Source organism: Cyanistes caeruleus, chromosome 12 (assembly GCF_971803275.1).
Source record: "Cyanistes caeruleus chromosome 12, bCyaCae1.hap1.1, whole genome shotgun sequence".
NCBI lineage: Eukaryota > Metazoa > Chordata > Aves > Passeriformes > Paridae > Cyanistes > Cyanistes caeruleus.
This window is the reverse complement of record NC_141712.1, coordinates 17,947,700-17,970,579: the sequence shown is the minus strand read 5'-3', so window position 1 is coordinate 17,970,579 and position 22,880 is coordinate 17,947,700. Positions and strand designations below refer to the sequence as shown.

General features: G+C 39.9%; 1 protein-coding gene across 4 annotated transcripts in view; it reads right to left on the bottom strand.

Moving 5' to 3' along the window:
- Positions 1-22,880, bottom strand: part of CDH13 (cadherin 13) — a 426,188-nt gene that overhangs the window by 303,414 nt on the left and 99,894 nt on the right. The window lies entirely within an intron of this gene.

The window sequence follows — 22,880 nt, the reverse complement described above, 5'->3', positions numbered from 1 at the left end:
TTTGCTATTTCATTTGACTTTGTCAATCTATTACCATGACTTTGCTGAATCCATCACCTCCACTGCTCTCAGGGGCATTTACCCACATGCACCACTTAAAACAGAATGACAAAAAATCTCAGCAATTGATGAGTGGGGACTTGGACTTGGAATCAATCTGGGAAGGGATCAAAGCTGCTTCTCCTCTCACATGGAGCATGAAGGGAGTGTGGTCTGTGCTCTGGTATCTCTCCATTATTGTCACAGACATAACAAGTATTGATCCTCTGAGCAGAGGCCCCACAAACACAAATGCTCACACAGTGAAGTGAAAATGAGCCTGTTCTTCTTGAACCCATCCACTAAACCCACGATCCCTCGCCATTCATCCAGCTAAATAAAGGATAACACAATTAAGATAATTATCCCCTGTGCATTCATGGTGTATTTGATGCACGACATGCCTCCTTAGTCACTCTGAAATTACTTTATTTATTGAGAGCAACAATTATAGCACCAAAACAAATTATAGCCGAGAAATGTTCTTTCCACCAGGGTGAGGGAAAAATGATGCTGGGAGCCAGAAGGGCTCTTATTTATTCTGGGCTATGCCTAAGAAAATTTTCAGAGTCAAGCAGAAGGACCAAAAACCACCTGGTTTGGAGGTGGTGTTGGAGAGAATAAGAAACTTATTCAGAGCTTTGTTACTCTCTGAGATTCCTGCAAGTTAAAATATTTCCCTTTATTTCTGTACATGCAACAAATGTAATTCTAAAATATTAATTAAAATAAATCATCAAATAAGAACCTCTTCCTCTTCACTAAAAAGTACCTCATAAATGGAGGTAAGAGAAAAATGATCACAAATTGTTTTAACCAAATAATTCCCCACTATAAAGTGAAACTGATCCATTGATGGAATTGAAAATTTGGCAGAATATGAACTTGTCCCAAAAGCACCAAGGAAGGTGTCTGACACTGCAGTATCCTGTGCTGCTTTAGCAAGTGAAGTGCCAGATTTGCACCTGATCCTGTACGAGGCAGCCAAACATTATCTGCCCAGTTTAACAGAATGCTCAAACCCTTGTATTTTACAAGTTCACTAATAATCCTTCTGAAGTCTGGGATCTGTCCATGCAGTGAATATTTAACAGTGAGAGAGACACTCGAGCACATATTTAACATTAAATACAATCCAAAAATGCCTGCTCGTTATTAGCCTGGGTGTTCTGCTAAATTAAATGATGGATTAAGCACTCGCTCCAAGCCAAGTATCCAGCCTTCCAATTTTATTCTCTCATTCTCTTACAGACACTCATTTATGCAAACAGAGGTGAGTCTCTGCCCACTTTGGTTTGTTGGGCAGCCTGCCATCCTTACTTGGTTTTCCAAATCATAGTGTGGTTTCTCTTATTCAAAAAGGAGAGTTTCTGCCATTTCCACAATGAAGCTATTTCTCCATTTATTCCATTGCAAGCCCTACCCACTTGGCAAATTTCTGCTGGATTTCATCAGCTATTCACAATAATAAACAACATTAACTAGGTCAGCTCTATATACTGCTTTATATAAGATCCTGCTTTCCTTAGCATCAGGTTGGTTACCAAATTATTTCAAGAAACACTTTGGCAAAAAAGGTTGGATCCTGTATCAGATGAACACCTGGCAGAAACCAAAACAATACCAACCCTATGTCAGGAGGTTACTAACAAATATTTTCTTAATTATATATTCTAAAATAAAAATTGAGAAATTCTTTTTCTCTCTCTTATCTTTCAAAACAAAATCTACATTTTGATTAAAAAATTTCGATTTCACTCTTCCTCAACTCTTCCCTTGTCTTTGATCTTTGAAGAACCCAGAAATAATGACTTGTCTGGAAATACGACTTCCCCAAGGATAAAGTGTAAATTTATTTTTCTGACTGTGTTATATTCAATAACACAGTCAGAAGTCAAGAATAGATGTAACTTCCTTACATGGTGTTTTTGAAATTTGAACACATTAGACCCAAAACATGCATCTTAATCCAAGATGAAAGAGCAATTGCTACCAAGAGAAGGACAACGATTTACAGAGCAATTACTTGAAGTGTTTCAGTGAGGGCCTGACTGAAAAGCTTCTGAAGTCAAGGGGAATTCCTTCCACTATTCCAAGCAGAATTTAGGCAAGGTCTTTGCTTTCTGAAGAACGTTTATTCATCAGGTCGTGATGAATAAATGCAAATGAAATGCTCTCATAATAAGGCTCTCAGTGGTTACAGGAAAGTGTCCTGAATTCAACTAGCACGGGGAGAAAACACATCCCAGCCTGGCACAGGGAGAGGGGAGAGGTGTTCTGGCCACGGCTGCTGTGGCATCACCCTGGCACAGGCAGCAGCAGTGATGCCTTTTACAGCCCTGATGGCAGCTGCAATATTGCACTGCCCTGCAGAAAAGCACTGACGAGTCACTGGAGTGAAGTACAAATAATCAGAGGGTGAGAAGTATTGATCTGAGGTAATGACAGAGAGCCAGACCTGTCCAGCTGGGCTAAGGGAAAACAAAAGGTGGGACCTGAGAGCTGTGTTTAAACACTTGAAAAGGGCAGCTTTCAGGAGGGAAAGGAATTATTTAGGCTCTTTCACAAAAGAATCAGCAGCAGAAATGGGAAAAAAGGGGAGGTGGTACCCTCATCTCATTCCCCACAAAAACAAATCTAGTCCTCTTTGAATAACAGAAGTTTGTGCACTGAGAATTCAGGGGAAATCTTGGTAGTATCTCACAAATAAGTGACCCAGAACCGATTGGGCACACACAGAGCTGTCCTGTGGCTTATTCCGTGTTTGCAAAATCCACTTGACTCTAATTAGACTGAAAACCCTTCCAGGCAGGGCACAGAGCAGTAGAGTCTTTATCTTAACTGATGTTCTGGTTATAAATAATACACTAAGCTGGTTAACAACAGACTCGTTAGAAAGCTTTAGGCTGGGTGCTTGTAAGTGTGGTGGAGTTTGGGCTGTAAATAACTGCAAACTCCAACCCAGCAGAGCTGAAACATTAGGGATGTTTTAAGGAGAAAGTCTAATTTGGGGAGGTTTTGAAATCTATATGAACATCTGTTTTATTACTGTCCTGGCAATCTGTAAACCCTCCAGTTCAGAAAATTCCCTTGCAGCAAGAACATTAGTGGAAGAAAATCAACAAAAAGAATTCCCCAAATTGCCTTCTTCAAGAAAACCAACATCTTTCTTCATCTTTTTGAACTATGAGTGGAATTTAGGTTATGAAATCAAGGCAATATAATACAGTAGGAGCTAAATTTTCCAGCACTCATTCATAGCACTTGATACAATATCTAAGGTATATATTTTAAAGTACAGCAAAAGAAAAAAATCATATGAACTGAATATAAAAAATACTTATACAATAAATAACACCTGAATCACAATGCAGGAAATGGCTCTTTTCCCATTGCACTCCAAAACTCCATTATGATGATGAGAATAGTCTTATTTCTGCCTTGTTTTTAGCTCCATGTGGTGACAGATGGGCTTTAGACCTGAATTCTGGGACTTACATTAGGCAAAGGACTTGTCAGATGGAATATTTATACTTTTTCTAGTTTATGAAATATTTCAGAACTTGTTTATTTTCAAACAAGAAGAAATAAAGTGTAAGCTCACATAGCTCAGGGATGTGGGGAAGTATTTTAAAGACATATTTACAAAAATTCAGATTCCTTGAATTTGAAAGTCAGTGCTCTGGATGTCATAGGACATAGTCATAAGACTGCAAATTCCACATCAACAAGGAAACAGCATCCATTTAAACCACCCACTGTCAAAAGACAGTGATATTCAAATAAATCCAAAATGGAACTGTGAGTTTTTAGTTTGAGTTGAGTGAGAACAAGGAAAACCAAACTTTCCAGTTCTGGGTGAACCTTTCCTGTCTGATGTTCATCCTCTTGTTTAATCTGATGATGAAAAGAAAAAACAAACAAAAAAAGCCCAAACCAGACCAAACCAGAAACTTCAGTGAATAGACAGATTTTCCCATTGAGGTAGCAAATCCCAATTTAAAAGAACACAAATAACAATCCCATATCCCCTTCATACACTGCCCAAATCCTTCCAGGCCTCCTGGGGTGCATGGCTGTACTCATGAGCCCTACAGGCACATACCATATTTATTTGTGTCTTCAATAAAGTAAAGAAAAATAGAAAACACAGAGACCTACAAGTCCTCTCTATCCCCTTCAACATTATCCTTTCTATTTCCACAAGGCCCAAGTAAATAGCTTGAGTTCCCTGGTATAATTCATCTCACTAACACTTATTTACATCATAAAACCCAGCACTTGTTTTTAGTGGGATAATTAAATACAGAAAGAGGAAAAAAACTAAAAACATCCTTCCAGTCCAGGCAGTTGAGGTGTTTTCTGCAACCTGAACATGCTCCTTGGCAGGGACACAAAATAAAGAGCAGGAATAGCAGAGATTATGTCCAACCCCAGCTGCTCAGCTGTGTGCTGTGCTCAGACCTGGTGTGTTCCACAGAATGAGCTGGGGTTTTACCTGTAATACATAAACCCTACACACTTCATCTTGAAAGCTTATTTTCTTGAAGCATGAGGTTTAGTCCTAAAAAAAGGGCTGTGTTTAATTGCACTACAATGGATGGATTTGAAGCAAAGCTGTGAATAATGGAACTTTATCCTCCTGCAAACAAGAGAGCTGACACAATGTATTCAATAGTAGAAATCCTGCTGTGCTGCCAAACTTATAATAAGGCATTCTTAGAGGAAAGCCTAATGATGGGGAAAAAATACATTTTTATTTTTTTTTTTCCTTACATGAGATCATAAATTTTCTCAGAATCACGTCTCAACAGTAAGTACCTTACCTGCAGGAAAATAAATTACCATTAAGCTATTATGTTGGTTTGGGGTGGGGCTTTTTTTGGAACCTGATACAGATTAGGTTTTTTCCTGAATATTGCATTAAAAGTAGGTATTAGAGCAGAGCTTTTAACACAAGCAGTTTGAAACATGTGGAAAACAGCTTTGGTGAAAGATTCATCTTAGACTCCTGTCTGTTGGATTTGTTTAAATGCTTCAAAAAATTCATATCTGGTTAACTCTGAAGTCTACAAACACATAATGATACTTTGTTGTACAATTTTGAAGGTTAAGCTGTATCTGCCATGAATAAACCCAGTGCATTAAGAGATCATGTTGGAAAAATTAAGTTTCCTATTTTCCTTTCTAGATATAAAAGTGTGTTTTGGCTTCTTTAGGGGGAGAAGAAAGACTTTCTCTTCTTTTCTTAAGTATAAAGCCTTTGGACACAAACCCAATTCTTAGTAGTGGAACAACTGAACAAGCAGAAAGTGCTCCAAGACCATAGAAAAAGAGATTTTCCTCATTATTTTTGCCTTGTGGAACCCAGAATGTCCTTTTTTTCTCACCATCCAGGAGGAGATAAACACAACGATTTGCGGTATGTTCACAAATATTCCTGGGGATTACTAAATCCCTCACCTTCAGTTTGCCATTTAATTACACACAAAAAGTGTTTATTGACTAATGTACTTCTCTATTATGAGCAATTAATTGATGTAACTATTCCAGCTAGGGCTCAGCACGCATGAAAATATCCCCCTGCACTGAGGCACAGAAAGAATTAATGTCTCAGGTAGACCCACGTGGAGGTTAAACTGACTTTGGCGTATTTTATGCTACTGTTGTTAGGCCATAGAATTGCACAAGCAATGCTGTTTCCAGATAAAACAGAATTCATGAGAGGGTGAGGCTTTGAAAACGTGTTTTGTACAGAAATCCTCCATTCATCACCGAAAGCTACCCAGCAGATATCTCATGCCACAGCAGGAGTCAGATACTGAACACCAAGATAAAGAGTTTTGGGCAGGCTCACCACTCTTTTACTGGGGAAAAAAAACAAAAAAAGTGAGCACTGTCAGTGCTTCTCTGAGCTCTAATAAGCAAATCATCCTCTGCTCTAATGACAGTAATGAATTAAATCACGCTTCAGTAATGAATTGCTCCCATCTAGGTCTGAGGGATAAATCATACTTCGTACAAGCATCCCAGTGCCACAGACATTCCCATGCAGGCTTGCAGGGCTCAGCAGCCTGAAGGTGCAGAGTTAACATAGCTGGGGCTCTTGTTTCATGCTGTGCAATTTGCATTTTTCACAGGGCTGCTCCAACTCCAAGCCACGCGGGATGGAGCCATGGCAGCACAGCTGGACCTGCTGCAGAGTTACAGAGCAGAGCTCTCACCGGTCTGACACCGACAGAAAATCTCGTTTCACTTAATGACCTTCCAAACAAGATGTGGGACAGATCAAATGTGAAGTAATAGCAGTGAAAACAAGAGCTTGCATTTTTTGAGTGTGATTTGTCAGAGATCACTCTGTGCAGGACAGGAGGTTAAGAGGATCATGACACAACCAGCAGATTCCTATTACCCAATCCTGAGGAATCACCTTAGTCTTGACTTCAAAGAATTTAACTGGACTTTTGTCGTATTTTCTAAGAGAACAGGATTAGAATCCTAGAAACACAACTACCGATGAAAGCTTGTGTAGGAATTACCCAGGATGTCTAAAATGAGAGGACAATTGCAGTCACCACACTCTGACAAGTTAGGGACATGCTTTACACAGAACATATTTTGGTAGGGCTTTATGTGGGAGGATGTGTGTGAAATGAGTTCACCACAGAAAGGAAACAATGAACCAAGAATCAATTCTGAGCCTTTGTATGGGCAGAAATAAAAATACAGAATAATAAGCATAAAATATTTCAAGAAAACTTTCTTATCCTGACTATTTGGAGAGAGCAAGCCTCAAACCAGCATTTCAATCACAAAAGATTCTTAATAATTACTAAAAAAAACCCACATTATTCTGAATAATGCATTAGAGGAAATGATCATAAAATGTAACTTTATAATTACTGGTTGCAGTAGTTATAAAGTTCGTATTTCAGGGTCATATGTTTCAATTATACCATCTTAACAAGATCAGGGGGTTGGGCTTTTTTTTTTTCTACCAAAAGAAAGGACAGTTTCTCCATCAAAACAATAACTGAATAATGTCCTAAATATCATAAATTTGTGGTTTTTTGCACTAATCACACTAATAATGTGTTATCTCCATGACACATTGGACTATTAACTTAATTCTCTAATTATATTGTTTAAAACACAAAGATAAACAAAAGTTATAATCATGACACAACTCTATGCCATGTTATTATTCCAAAACAGCAAGTCAAACATTTTTCATTTAACTCCTAACTGAAAAAACTTTGTATCAATCAGATGGGGCATTAAAGGAAGCAGCAGCATCAGGAGGATCAAAGGATTTTTGCAATCATTTTGCAATCATAACCAGATTGATAAACTGTTCTGCTACCACAAAGCCTTCATGTCTGATACATTTAACTCTGACATTTCAGATAAACACAGAGACAAGAAACAGAGAGCTCATTTTGTATAAAAATACCTTTTGCCTTAATCTCACTTCAGGAGCTGATACAGGAGACAAAAGAGCACCGGTCTATCGCGTATTCCTTTAGAGCAGTGTTTAATTTGGAGATGTGGAATTGAATGCCTGTGGACAGACACTTGGGAAGCGTTTCCACAGGAAGATAAGGAAATAGGCTGCACTTCACAACGGGGCTTGTGAGCAGCTGTCGGGGAACTTTTGAAGCACTGATGTGATAAAGGTGAAGGCCCCTGTGGAGCAGATCTCAGCCACCTTCCATGTGCTAATCTTGTTATAAAGGATTGCTCTAATAAAAGAAGACTAAATAAAAAGCCAGACTGACAAAACCCAGCTTTCTAAAGTTCAAAACAGGCTTCTTTGTCATTAAAGTCCAATGAGAAATACTGACTCCTTCTGTAACATAATCAAGAACAAAGCCTTTCAATAATGAAATGATGCTGTGAAGAACGGTTGTAAGCACGTCTGTCTCAAAGACATCAATCCCACAAAAATCTGCTCCTTTATGGACCCAAAGAAGAGTCCTCTAGCACCAAAAACTTTTCTTCCTGTAGCTTTCCAGCTTTGCCTTGGCTTTTTCATTTCTAGTGGACAAAAGAAGTTGGTAGGTTGTAGGAAGCAGCATCAGAAAAGCATACTGAAGTATTAAAAAAGCTGTGCTGCTTCAAAAGTAAAATCAAACCCCACCAAATCTGGCTTCTTTCACGTTAGCCACTTTCAGAAGAATATGTGATTACATTTTAAAATTCTGCTGCTCCATCGCAGCAGTTTTGAAACATTTATAAGTCAGCCTGTGTGTGTTCTAATCCCAGCGGCTGGCGTAACAACGGCCTGAGGATCCGAGGTTGTCAGGAACAACAAATTGCCAACAAGAAACACATCCTGTAAAACACTGCCTGGGTAGTTCATTTAAATTTGAATCTGTATCTCTGTAGTTGGCACATAGCATTAGTCATGACTTAAACCATTAGTAACAGAATGCTCTCCCCTCCCTAGCACCCAGTGCAACAACAAATGCCGCTGCCATATCAGCAGAGAGCAGGCTTTTTTTCAGTTTATTTTCAAACGCTGGTTATTTGCAAAAATAAAACAAAATCACAAAAGCCAAGTGGAGTGTGCAGCAATCCTCAAGTGGTTATCTAGCTTCCAGAGCAAGGACAGAAATCAGAGCAGTAGAGGTGCTGCTGTGCCTGTTGCAATGATTTTCATGCTGGCACACTTGGAATGGTGCAGGAGCATCAGCACATGATAAACTATGGAGTGTTTCGTGTTTTGTAAAGGGGTGGTTTGCATTAAAAAGGGAAAACCACGGAGGCTTGCTGGTGTAGGCCACAGCAGGCAGTTTTTACTGTCTTGGGGCAGCACAATTTATGGTGCTCCAGCACACACCAGTTTGTATCTGCTCTAGCAGCTGTGTTTAACCACCTTCATTTCCCTTTTGCCAAGAAGAGATCACCCACCAGCCAGTGATGCAGCCAGCGGGGCACTGCTGTGCCCATACCTACACTAAAGTGATGCAAACCAGCTTAAAACACTGGGAGAACCCACTCTCCTAGGGAGACTCAAAAAAACCAACCCAAATGGACAGAAATGCAGTTTTCCCACTTGATTCTGGGTTATAAAATGCTTCAACAGGGACTCAGTTCAAGCTCCCTTCCGAGATGATGGCTGTGGCTCTCAGGAAGGCTAAAATCACTCTCTGATGGTACCCACATTTTCTTCATTGATATCACAATCACTTACTTTGTTCTGGTGCATCTCAATTTGGCATCCCAAATAAATGCCAGAGAAATCTGTACACTGATGGTTCTTTATTTACCCTGTACCAATGAAGTCTCATGGTGTCAGTTGCAGAGAGACAATTAGGATCACATGGGAAGCTTGTATCTCAATGAGGAGACATCCAACACTTTTCCAAAAAATATAAACTCTCCTGATTTATCTTAATTTTAGAGCCTGTGACATAACATAGAAAAGAATGCAATATAATCCCTGGTAAGGCAGCCTACCCCAAAGAGTGGGGATGATCCTAAAAGAGCATTAATACAGAGCTGTGGCAAAGCTACAAGATGGATGAGTTGGATTTAAATGACAAAACCACAATGACACATTTTCAATGGCAAACCCACAACTTGCAGTTTTATCAGGGGCTGAACACACTCTGAATTTTTAACATCTTTCACCCTTTTAAGCAAGTACTCCAGAGTTTGGTCCTTGGGCAGTGACAAACCCAGCTGATATGAGGTTCATAACAATTCTCCACTCAAAGTGATGACAGCTTACATTTGTTGACATCACAAGAGATAAACTCTTCAAAGCAAACTTATTATTCTTCTACCCAAAGAAAAAGCTAAGTTTCACAGAAGTTTGAGTTCTGTTTTTCCCTCCTCTCACTTTGTGTTTTTCTGCTCTTGGAACACATTTCACTCAATCCAATTACTCCATCTCTCTTACAGAAGTGCCAAACCTGCTGCTTTGACAGGGTAACCTGGAACTTGTCAGGGTTTTGCCATCCCTGAAGGGAACTCCTGAGCTCAGAGAAACTCCCTGTGCCTCCCTCCTGCTCAGCTTCTGGTTTGGTTTCAGATTTGCTTTTGAACCAGGCCTTAACCTTGCAAACACAAAGTACTGAGTGCAACCACTAATGTGATTCTTTTACAATAAACTCTTTCTCTGCTCTTTTCTCAAGGTCTCCAGTGGTCACACTTTTGTCTTTTCAGCTTTCAATAAGCACATTAGATTTAGCAAAATGCAGTCAGAAAAGGTAATAACATGCCAGAAAACCAAGAGGCATAATGCATGAACAAACCATTCATAAGGACAGGAATTTTGCCGGTTGTTTGGAGCTGTTTGGTTATTTAATGGAGATCCAGTAAGTTTTTCCCATGCTCAAATATTTACAAACAAAACAAGTTAAAATAGAGAGGGAATTGATATATCAAAACTTTGATTATTTAGAGAAATATCTTTAGAGACAGCAGATATTGGAAGCTGAAAGGATTTTATAAATAAAATTAGGAGTTAATTAAGATTAAAAAATATCTCCTAAAGTCTGTTGAATGATAACAAGTGAAAGGGTGTTAGTAAACAAATAAATTGGATTACAACAGACCTGTTAATTTGGAATGGACTCAAATTCACAGCCAAATGCATACACATTCTCAGGCTGAATTTTCTTTTAAGTGTCTTGAGATTTTTATTAATTGCTCTGCAAGCAGTGTATGTGTCCCCTAAGGTTTTTCATGTACTTCCTACTCTGTTTATTAGAGAATAATTACCAGCTGCCTCTTACTAGCTTACATTTGTAGCTTTGAAGAAACACACTTTCATATAATATCAAAATGAAAACTGCAACTGTGTCCTCCAAAAGCAGTTGTTATAATTACTTCAGAAACCTTGATCAATTTAAAATATGTAGCTCTGCTTTGAACTAATAAGAATCAGTCTAAGCAGAAATATTTAAAGTGTGGTTCAGATCTGCAGCAAAGGTGATAGGCAGAGAAAACAGAAAAAACTGCAAGAAAGAAAACCTTCTATTCCATGAAAATGGGATTAAAGTATGAATCTTAAAATAAACATGAAGAAAAAAAGATATTAAGCTCTAATCCAGCACAACTGAGCTGAAAAACATGTTGTACTACATTCACAATCATCTATTTAGTCAAAAATTTGCTTTGGTGACTGTTTAATATGCATGGTGTATATTCAAATGCTTTTGGCAAATAAAAAAGTAAATCTGTGAATGTAATTGCTTTACATATACACTGGAAACAACAATTAAAGAGAAAAAAACAAGATAGGAATCGGTGTTAAAACAAAAATAACGCAATCTGAAACTTATGAGCTTGGTCCCCCGTTTTACAGTTTCTCCAGATTAGTTCTGCTGCTCCCCAACTTAAATATTTGATTAAAAAGACCCATCTGCAGAGGGCTGCATGCATCACACACTGCTCAATGAACCCTCCTGTTCTTTATGTCTCAGTGCAGGCTGATCTCCTTCCAGAGAGCTGACTACTGGCCCGTGTTACTCTGCAATACAGGACACTTCCCTTCTCTTTCTCACAAGTTTCCCAACTTTGCTTACCCTTGAGAATCACTCGAGCCTTTTAATAACTGCACTTTATCCAGGCACTGGCCTTGGAACAATTTTTTCACTCATTCTCAAGAGATCATTTCCCAAGCATAAGAAATTCTGTGCTCCAGAGCTGCTGGGCAGATGAGGATTTGATCCAGTGCCTTGGTTGAATTTTGGCATCTGTTTGTGACACACAGCCATTTGAATGCTTGGGATATGACAGAACATTTATCATCATCCTCCTCCTTCAGCAGAATCCTTCTCAGTTACTGCACATTGCAGCAGCTTTTCTTCCTTCTTTGGCAAAAAGATTCTGAGCCCTGACAAGTTCACCCAGAGATGGCCATTCCCATTTCTCCCTTACCATGAAGGCCAGCTTCCCACATCTCTCCCACATTTGTCTCTCTTTAGCTTGGACTCGCTCTATAACCCTTAACCATCACTGGTTTTATCTGTTTCTCAAATTGCTGAGAGAGTGCCCCAGAACCTGTTAGCTGTTCTAATGTGTAAGGTATTCCAGGTAACACAGTTCCCCTAACTCCTCTTTTCCCTTCAGAAAACAAAGCAGACATCACATCGTCGGCATCCCCTTCCTTTCCAGGTCAGATGAGTGCATGGTCCAGCAGTAGTTGTCCTGCTTTTGGAATTTTTGTTGTCTTGTAATCCAAACCCCTCAAAGGCCCATAGGGCAGCACACATTGCTTTATCTGTATGTTCAACCCATCCCTTCTCTTCAGTGGGCTGTGCTGGGCTGAGTTCTGCCCCTGAGACACAGAGGCAGAGTGCTCTGTGTTTCTAACACAGAATTCTTTATCACCAAAATTCCTCCAGGAGGCACCACATTCATTCCAGCCTGGTTTCTCAGAGCTTCCACAGCCTCACCCTCTGCTCTCCTCTCTGGTTTGTGTCCACACCTTCCTCCTCAGCAAGCCAGGCCAAGGTCCAAAGCACTCTGCACAACCAAATTCAACACTGAGAAACTACAAATAGAAAAATGATGTGCCAAGGAAGCCCACTGTGTGAGAGCAGTCAATGTCCTGCTGGTGCAGTCAGAAGCATCTTTTCCAAAAGCAATTTCAAGATACACAAAGCCTCTAGATTAGCACAAGCTTCAGAATTTCCTTTTATCCCCCTCTACTCCACACCCCAGGTGCGCAAGGACAAGGAGGAATGGGTTCTCTGGACAAACTACCCCTCAAAGCACAGCTTGGAATACACAGCCAAAATTCTGGTATTCACCCCAACTATTTGGTTGCAAAAGATGCTTTTCAGTTGACTGTGCAATGTCAGATTGCCTCACTTGAATTGCAGAGGAGAAATTACACATGACCTTTATCCTTCTGCTCACTGTTCTTTGTCCTGGAGCTTTTTAATACAATTTAGCACAATTATTTAGAATGATTTCACAGCAACACGAAGGCAACATTTTTCATGCAACCTTCTAAAAGGCTTCTAAGATATAAATTAATTTCATGGACACTAATTCTGCTGAGCTCTCAAAAGAAAACATAACTAAGAAAGTTCAACTGACAAATAGTATGGAGCTGTGCAATTACAGAACATTCTTACAGGGGAAAAAAGCTGAGTTTTCATGTAAACTTAACTTTAGCATTTTGCACTTTCATTGGAAGAATTTACTCTTTACCTAATACAGAATTTTCTATTTTAGAATAGTACATTATTGAGAGAGAAGAACACAACACACACTTTTGGGACAGATATCATGTCATGTAAAGTGGTTTTGCCTGAGCCTTCATCTTATAAAAGTACTGAAGCCTCAGGAAGGCTCTGTTCACACTGCCCAATAAAACACACAGAATATACTATTTTATTTATTCAAACAAAGTTCTCTACCCCTGCCAAATCAAAACCAGTTTTCACCCAAATAAAAACATTTCCTAACAATGAGTAATTCTGCGTTACTGAATTTCAGCTGTCCTCCTACACACCTTGAACTGTGAGCTGCACAAGATTTGTTTTTACAGAAAGAAAATGGGAATTCTTCTTCCTGCTGCAAAGAAAAATACCTGTTTTCCTTTTTGAGTTGAAAACTGTTTTGCTTGTTTTGGTTGAAGTTCTTTTTTCTAGATAAAATAAAATTGAAACTCAATAAAAATACAGACAACAACTGGCTGATGCCATTTCCAACAACTGAGGAAAAATGTCTCAGATATGAAAGATTAAGAAAACTAAAAAGTTGAGTGCAAATGCTTGAGCAACCTTCACTGTACATACCTTTTTTTTTTTCCACATGTATTAAGTCCATTAAGGAACATTAGCTTCAATAATTGCAGACTCTAATCGTAAATCATTTAGAAATATTTTACAGAATTGTTTTTCAGCAAAACTTTAAATGCTGATGTTTTGTTTGGGGTTTTTTTTAAGGTTAATACTCTTCAAAAACTCCAGAGGGGCAGGGACATTTATCATAATCTGAAATTTATAAATGTACAATTTAGCATTCTCATAAGTGCAATAAACATCCCAATACATGAAGAAGACACAGGAAAGTAATTTACTTTTCTACAGAGGAAAGTAACTCATGAAAGGTTTGTGGTATCCATAAAAGAAAATTTCCTAATCAACAGTAATAATTTCTGTAACTCACTAACTTTTAATGAGGATAAACAATGAAATAATTAGATTGATGCATAAGATATTGTACTGTATAGAAAAAAGCCCTCTGGATTAGAAACACTTTTTTGAGCTTCTAAGTCTAATTTTTCTCCCTCCAAATGTCCAGCACTCTCAACATCATCCTTTACAACAGAACTCAGTTTTAGCCTGACAGATAATTACTATCATTTCTTCAAAACAAAAGAAAAATGGATAAAAACATTCTTGGTGGCTTTGAAATTTCATTACTTGTTCCATGTCAGCAGTTCTTCCCCGTGTGCTTTGAAATAAAGTGCCAATTTAGACAGAAAAACCTTACAAAATCTTCACCTTCAGTTCTGCTGACCTCGAGTCTGTATCTCCCTGCTCCGAGATGCCCAGATAGCAAACACCTCACAGAAGTCATAAAACAAATGAAACTTTGAAACTCGATTTAGATTTCCTAAGCTTCAAAAGGAAATGATCAAAATAAATGCTGAACGTTTCAGTCATCAGTTTGATCAGCTGGTTGCAAACATGCACCGAACAGGGGTTTTGATTAAAAAAGTCAAAACAGAAAGAGCAGTTTATCCTGTATAAGATTTCTAAGAACACATTATCAGAAGAGAGTTGTACATCCTGAATTTAAAAAGAACCTGAGATACAAACAAGGCAGTCAGACACAGAAGACAACTTTCATCAGCAGGGATTCCAAATTAAACACCGGCTCAGATACTGCCAAATTTATAGAGAATAGTGATAGAGAATCCTCCAGGAAAAAGATTGACTTTTGAGAACTGCGGAACAGACTCATGAATGGGCAAAGGTCACTCAAACTTTGTCCACTTGTAATGACTGATGTAGCAGGTTTGGTCAGCATATTCAGCTATTGACAGAGCAGGAATTACACAGTGTTTCACTGGTTCACTGCACCGGTTCTATGCTGCAGCTAATTCAGACTGAGTAGCCTTAACCTTACAAATACAGATCAGAATTTATAAATTGCTATAAGCTTTTAGATTTATTAATACATGGGTCAGGGTCTGCTGTGAACACACTGCAGCCCAGGAAATTTTGGTTGGCCAAGGCTACTCACATGCTAAATATCCTTGCTAGGAAGGGACCACGGCCTTGCCCATCTCCAGCAGCTTTGACTGCATCAATATTGCTGATCCTCACATGAGAAACCTGCCAGAAACACGCCTGGCACATGCTGACATTGCCATATGTGCTCAAATCTACTGCCAGGCACACAAACAATAGCTTTGACCTGAAATGTTGCTAATCAAAGTGGTCAGTTTGGTCTCATTAGCAGCTACCACAGAATTCACAGAACTACAGCCCCGAGGTGACTAAACAATGCTGAGAGGCTTCATTTGGATATTAAAAGTAAGAGTTTGCTCAGGAGTTTTGGGAGGTTTGAGGGCTGTAGATATGAAAAGGGCTCTGGAGAACAAATTTCGGATGAGTCTTTCTGCAGACACACCAAGCTGGAAGAGAGGCTGGGAGCCTTTAGAGGGGAGCAGCCCAAGAAAGGGGTTCATTTTCAAAGGAAGGGATTCAAGATCTCCTGCTGACTACAGTGGCAAAGTACTGCTGTTAATTAGCATCAGCTGGAGGGAGAAACAGAATATTCTAAACAGGACTTTGGTCTAAGTCTTCAAACACTGAAAGATTTATATCCAGCAATGTATTTCACACAACATTGTCCATTACTCATAAATTAATGGTTTCTGTTGCAGAGCCTGGTGGGTTTTTGCTAATAGACACCAACAAGAATGGTAATTAAAGGATGCACTGATGGGTACTCATTATAAACAAAATGCTCCCTTTGATTCTCCAGGTCCAGGGCCCTCTGAAAAACCTTTATCTTGAGAGGAGATAAAAACAATGTTTGAGAACCTTTTGACTTCCCTGCTATCAGCCTTGAAACTTTTTTTAGTCGGTTTTTAATGTTTCCCTATATAATTAACAGCACCAACGTAGAAGCTGATTGACAACCTACCAGCAGCTGTTTATACAGTGGGGAAACCGGAAAATTATAACAGTGTGAGATGTTTATTTAACTCCCTGTGCAAACACAACACATTTCCCATTCCCTGTGCTGCCTCAGAGCCCCTTGCAAGTGGTGTGGCAGTGAAAGATGTGCTGACCTCAGGATTCTCCCCCATGCTGGTTCTGCACAGGGCACACACAAATGGGAAATTCCTGCCAGTTCCCACAAGTGCCAAGGCCTGGGCACCTGTTAACCTGTTAGAGTCCAGCCTGGCTCTGCCACTGGGATCAAACCTCAAAGTTAGTGTGTGGAGAACAGCTGTACCAAACATGTCAAATCATATCCCTCCCATCAAAGGAAAGCAGCTCACAGTTATGTCATCTCCAGGCTGAGAAGCAAAGCCTTCTTCTCTTAGAGCTTCTTAAAGCTCAAAAATGTTTTAGTTCTGTTTGTCTGTGCCATTCTATTAGGAAAGAGACAAATAGAAAGAAGTTTCCTCTTTTTTTTCTGCAGACAAAAGAGAAATTTAAAGACAGTATTTTCCAGTTGGATAAACTGGTAGAAAAGGTTTTGGGAAAACAGCCCTAGGAATTAAGCCCTATTTCTCCAGCAAGTATCTGGAACACCACTGGAATTGACTCAGCACCAGCAGGTATTTAATAATTTGCAAATGTTTAAATGATTTTAATCAATCCCAGAACACACTTGTAAAGAAAGAAGAGTTCTGATTCCACATCTTTGTGATGGACAGAGGTGAATATCTGGGCACAGATCACCAAAAGTACTTCAACACATTTCAGGGATCTTTGCTAAAATAACTGTCCACATGAAATCTGAGCTTCTCAGGACTAAATGGAAATCATCTCAGCTCTGAGCAAATGCCTGGTCTCTACACTCTCATCTTTTAATGCCCTGGCCATGATGAGGGAAGACAAGGACCCTGCTTATCTTCCTCTGCAGTTCTACTCATTTTTGCTCTTGAACAACAGCTTTTGGTCATTGGGAATTTGATCCAACTCATCAAAATGCAGGATATAATGTTCCAAAATGTTATCATGTATTTGATCCATCTCTGTTTTATGGTTTCAAGAAGAACATAACTGAATACAGGAGAAAAAAGAGAAGAATGTGCCTATCAGAACAGCAACAGCAGACAAAAGCAAAATAGATTATTTTCACTCCATTTCTCCCACTGTTTAATAGCTTGACTTTTGCATACCAGCATTCCACACGTATAATACAAAGACAGCTACAGCATAATGTGTTTTCCTTTAAAAGGTCATCATTATATTTGCAGTATTTGATGCATTGTGACCAGAGCACATATTTTTAGAGATAACAGCCTATCTAATATTTTTCTTTAATTTATTGGCATCAAGAAATTCTATTTAATTTCTGCTTTCAGAAGAACATCTGCAAGTGATTGGCATAACTCAAAGGACCTTTGCAGCTGCAACTTTCTCCAAGAGCAGAGCAAAAAGCCATGTTTGTCAATATGCCTGAGTAGGATTAAAAAAGAACAAAAAGAAATAAAAAATAAAAAGCCCCAAACTACATAACAGCTAATTATTGGAAGTAAATGTTTCATGATCTGTGTATGGCACCCAGAGCTGAATAGATCATTAGCTAAACTTCCAGTCAGCATTCCACACAAGCATATGTTTTCCTCATAAGTGCTTGCATAAGTTTGCCAGCAGCCCCAGTGACTTTACTAGAAGTACTTATGTACATTGTGCAATAAGCAAGGCCAAGGAAAAGCAGTGGTTTTTTTAGGATCTTAGCTCCTTAATAACATGCATTTCCAACAGACCTTAGCACTTTCTTCCAGCTCTTAAATTTCCCCTCCCTATTGAATGCTCAAGGTAAAGCTGCTCTATCTGGTAACTGCTGCCAAGAGCTGCAGCCGAAGCCTCAATGCCATTTAGTGCAGCTCCTTCTCTTTTCCACTTGTGCTTCCTTGTGGCAGCCTAATTGTGTTCCCAGCCCTGCTTTGAGGGGTCAAGGATCATGCACAGGGAACAGCTTGCACGCAGCCACTCTGGTTTTGAGAGAGAGAATTGGGAGGTTTGGGTACAGGCAGTTCAGCCCCGCTGGCTCAGGTGCCATTGAGCAGTCCTGGGCACTCTCCCTTTAGCAGCAAAATAAATGTGGCTGCAGAGCATTGATGAGCACCACTGACAGGACCTGGTGAATTCCTGTTTCCTCTCCTCACAGTGCACACACTGTGCTGCCTGAATGCTGCCTGTAAATTAGCTGACAGTTCAAGATCAATACACAGTGCAACCAGCTAAACAAAAGCAATTCCAGGTAGAAAACACTGCAAAGATCCCGAGGGAGCCCATAAAGGAATAAGTCAGCAGGTGCTGACAGTGACTCCAGCCAGTTCAGGTCTGACCCACAACTATTCTGGCAGGAGGTGCTCAAAGTGACCATCTGGGTGTAAAGGTCCCTTCAGCATTAGGTTCCCAGCTTGGCAGCAACAGCCTGTGCACAGGACAAAGTGCCCTCAGATAACCCTGAGGAATGTCATTACCCAAAACTCCAAAGCCTTCAGTGCCCTATTTGTGTTTATCTTCCAAGAACACGCTGAATTGTTTTAATATTTTCAACATTTTATGAGGCATTGTAAAGCCAGGAAAAGTTACTAATCTCCATTTATTTCCAGCAGTGGTCTACTAAGATTCTGACTGACTCAAAATAGATGTAGGAAGATATCCCCTGCCTCAGAGGTCATATTACTTCTGGCAGTTAGAACATCTACCAGCTACAGGATGCTGCTGTACTTGGTGTAAATAGGATGCAACTTCAATAATGGACCTCCCCTCTCTATTACCCCTCAAACAGGTTATTTTGAGACAGGTTCTGCATCTCATTTAATTTTAGAACAAGGGGGACATGGAGATTGCTGAAACCTTCTCTGGTCAGAGCTGTTTGTTTGCTTATTTCTGGTCTGTAGGTGGGCTGGTGCTGGAGTGATTGAGCTCAAGGAAGCAGGTGGGTGGCAGGGACCTCTCTTTCCCACTGCACCAATTTCCAAAGACAGAAATAAACATAAAAGAAACAAGCACAGCTCACAAAAGGTGTTGAAGCACATCAAATGAGCTCCAAAGTCTCCTGGAGGCAGAGTCTTCCTGAACAGAGAAGCTGCAGTAGTAAAGGTGCAATATTAATTAAACATATGTAATAATATCTGCTGGGAGACACTTAAACAGATCCTGGCTCATCCTGAAATTCTCCAAATGCAGCCATGGATGAGGACTGGGCAAGAAGTTGAAAACTTGAAAATTCTGTCTTAGAGAAGAATTTAAAAAATAAAGAAATAAAAATCGTTTTAGTGGTATAGCACATGAGGCATATGGTAAGAGAGGAGAACTTTCCCCAGAGCTTTATTACACTGTCTATTGCCTCCAAAGAAATATTCCTCTAAATAAAATCAAGAGAGCTGACACAAGGTGCTGAATTTCATCCTAAAAAGCCCAGTGTCTTCCTCGCTGGTCCCCTTTCCATAAGCATCATTACAGCATCATTTCAATTACTGGTGCTGGCCAGGCTTTGTGCGGAGTGTGACCTAAGCTCACCTTCCACTGCTATCCAGCCCTTCTGGGGCTGCTGGCTGCTCACAGGTACAGCTGGACAGGGACTTGAAAGGCACCAGGATTCTTTCAAACCACACAGCAGAGCTAAGGGAACTAAATATATTATATGTGAAACGAGTAAATAAATCCCAAGAAATGGCATTAAGATCAGCATTGGTCAGGAGAGGATTGAGCATGACCCATGCATGGCCCAGTTCATAGGAATCTTGCTAATTGCCTTTCAGAGACCACTTTATTCTATTAAGATTATCCTCAGGAGACCCCCAAGACTTTGGGGGCAGTGGGGAAGACCAAAAAAAAAAAACTGGTCACATTGATCATGTTTAGAAACAAACAGGAATTGGTTTTCATTTATCTTATGAAGCAAAACCTCCATTATCTTCCTCTCCCAGTATTTAATCCCATTTTTTTTCATAGCAATATAAATAATGAGAAAGACCAATTAAGCTCAGGGCAGCCTTCTGGGTGAGGAGAGATAAATGCCTCGACACCAACTGCAGTGAGCAGCACGTGCCATTTCTCTTGTGCACAAGTGTTGATGCAGATTATGTGACAGTTTCAGACTTATTGCTGAGGCAGAGCCAGGTATAAATTATGACAGGTCCACGTGGATTACAGATGATTTGAAGGAAATCAAAGGCATTAACTTTAATGTGGTGCTCTGTCTCTCTTAAATGCCACTCGTACTTTCTGTAACAGCAACCACTAAAAATCAGTGACCAGAGACCCCTACGAGCTCCAGGGCTGTTAACCCCTGGAATTTCAGCCAAATGAGTCCGTGCACCCAGACCACAGCCCCAGCTTCCACACTCCTCTGTCACACACAGCATCTACAGGAGCTCCATCATCAAAATTCATAATTAAAAGAGGTGTAAATATTTCTTACTTTCAAAGTCTGTTCTAGAAGGGTCTTCCTGAAAGCTCCAGTCAGGCTTCACAATGCCCTTCATATTGTGAGAGCTACGAGACAGACATCGAGGTGCTGCAGAGCTGGGAAGGGCCTGGAGCCCAAATGTGAGGAGGAGCAGCTGGGGATGTTTTTGCCTGGAGAAAAGAAGGCTCAGGGGAGACCTTACTGCTGTCTACAGCTCCCTGAAGGGAGGCTGTAGCCAGGTAGAGTCTATCTCAAAATTAACAAGTGATGGGAAAAGAGTAAACAGCCTCAAATTGTACCAGGGAAGGTTTGGATTGAGAAAAAATTTCTTCACTGAAAGGGCAATCAAGCATTGAAAGAGGATTCCCAGGGCAGTGGCTGCATCCCCATCCTTGGAGGTGACACTTGGATTTAGTGCTGGGGTGATGGTTGGACTCGATTGTTGGGGGCTTTTCCAACCCAACAATCCATCATTCTGTGTAGCAGGACCACATGCACAGCACAGCTAACATATAAGACCTGAAAGAGACGGAAAATTGAATCCAAATGCTAATTATACTTTCAATAACACAGCAATAGTTCAAGCCAAGTCTCAGCCAGCTCTCAGGGAAGTCAATGAGAGTTGTTTCATTGAAATCAAACGATGTGTGATTAGGTCCTCACAGAATTATGTGTAATACTGTATTCAAAAGTGTAAGGAGTTTCAGGTTGACATCTAAAAGCCCATTTTCCTTCTGGAATTCTGTAATGAAGCTACTGCAAAAGAATCAATACATAATTCAGTATAGCAGAAAGATTATTATAAAGGGTTATTATATATAGCTCCACAATTGTGGATAAAAAGAATAAAATCCCTCATTGTTTCAATCGTGCTGTACTGATGTCTACCAAGCACACTGATTCAGACAAAAAAATGCTGTTCCAGATTTCAAAGTGGAAAAAGAAACAGTAAAAGCAATAACAGCAGGGTTTTTTACAAAAAGGGGGTAAAGCAGGGAAAAAAAAGTTCCTCAATCTCAAGATATATTTTAGTTTTGTACACTAATAAAAACTTATAATTTAGTTTTTTGTGAAGTGTGCCAGGACAAGGCAGGAAAGTGTTTCTTAACTTAGTTTGCCAATTTTCCTTTCAGGCTAGCACTGTTATTGATAATATCCATCACAATTCTTTGTCTTCCCAACAGGCTGGCAGAAATATCAGAGTAAGTGCTGACTCACACACCTCAACACCTCCCTGTCAAAGTTAATCTGAAATTGATTTTACTTTCCAGAAGTAAAACAGAGCTGCATGAAGTCAGCTACAAATGGCATTTGCAGATCAGTGTTCAGCACTTTTTATAATTCCTGTAAGATTTCATGACTACACCTCAACAGTTTTCAACAAACTCTTGCAACCTTCAGTCAAAACTGTCCATCATATTTCTACTATTTTGGGAGGAAAATTAATGTGTATTTTCCCCCATTTTGTTCCAGTTCCTGTAATCCTTCTAATTAGGTATTTTTTTTAGCACAGAATTGGAAGGGAAGTGCACAGAACATTATTTGCATTCATTACATCAGACCTTGCAGAGTTTAGGTTTGCCAGGAGAACTGGCAGAAACCCCTCACTGTTTTCAGCACGGTGGAAAAGGAGCTTTGAGATCAGGACAACTTATTAGAAGATGCTACTAATCAAAAATTTTTCTTTAGAGCTAATTTATTCATTCTTGTTTCACTCCCTTCTTTCAAGGGAAGGTTTCTCTACTTTTTCCAAGTCTCCAAAACAAATGAATCCATCTCCTCCAGACCTGAGGAAGCACATGCTCTCTAAATCCGCGGAGACCTCCTGGGAATCAACCATCAGCAGCGAGCTACGATCTTGGAAAACTGAGTGAAATTCCAACCATTGCTGTCTCCCAGGCAGGAGGGCAGGCCCAGGTAACCTCAGCTTTGTGTTTGATCACCCTGCTGGTCCCAGAGCACCCCAGCTGGCAGATCCATAACTATTCCTGAGGAGCTGATGTGCAAAGGAAGGGAGATGGGCTCAGTGCCCTTCAAGGACACCCACCTTGCTGTTCTCATTTCAGAGCAACAGCCCAGTTATTAATTTCTCTGTAAAATTTCCATTGTCATTTATCATTAATAGCAATCTCTTTGGGGCATCCCAGAGAGGGAACACAGCCTTGTGTTCTAGAGATATCAATTTACTGGCACAATTAGGGCTGTGCAAGTAATTTTGTTGTTGTTCAGCTTCCAAGCAGAAGGTGCTGAGG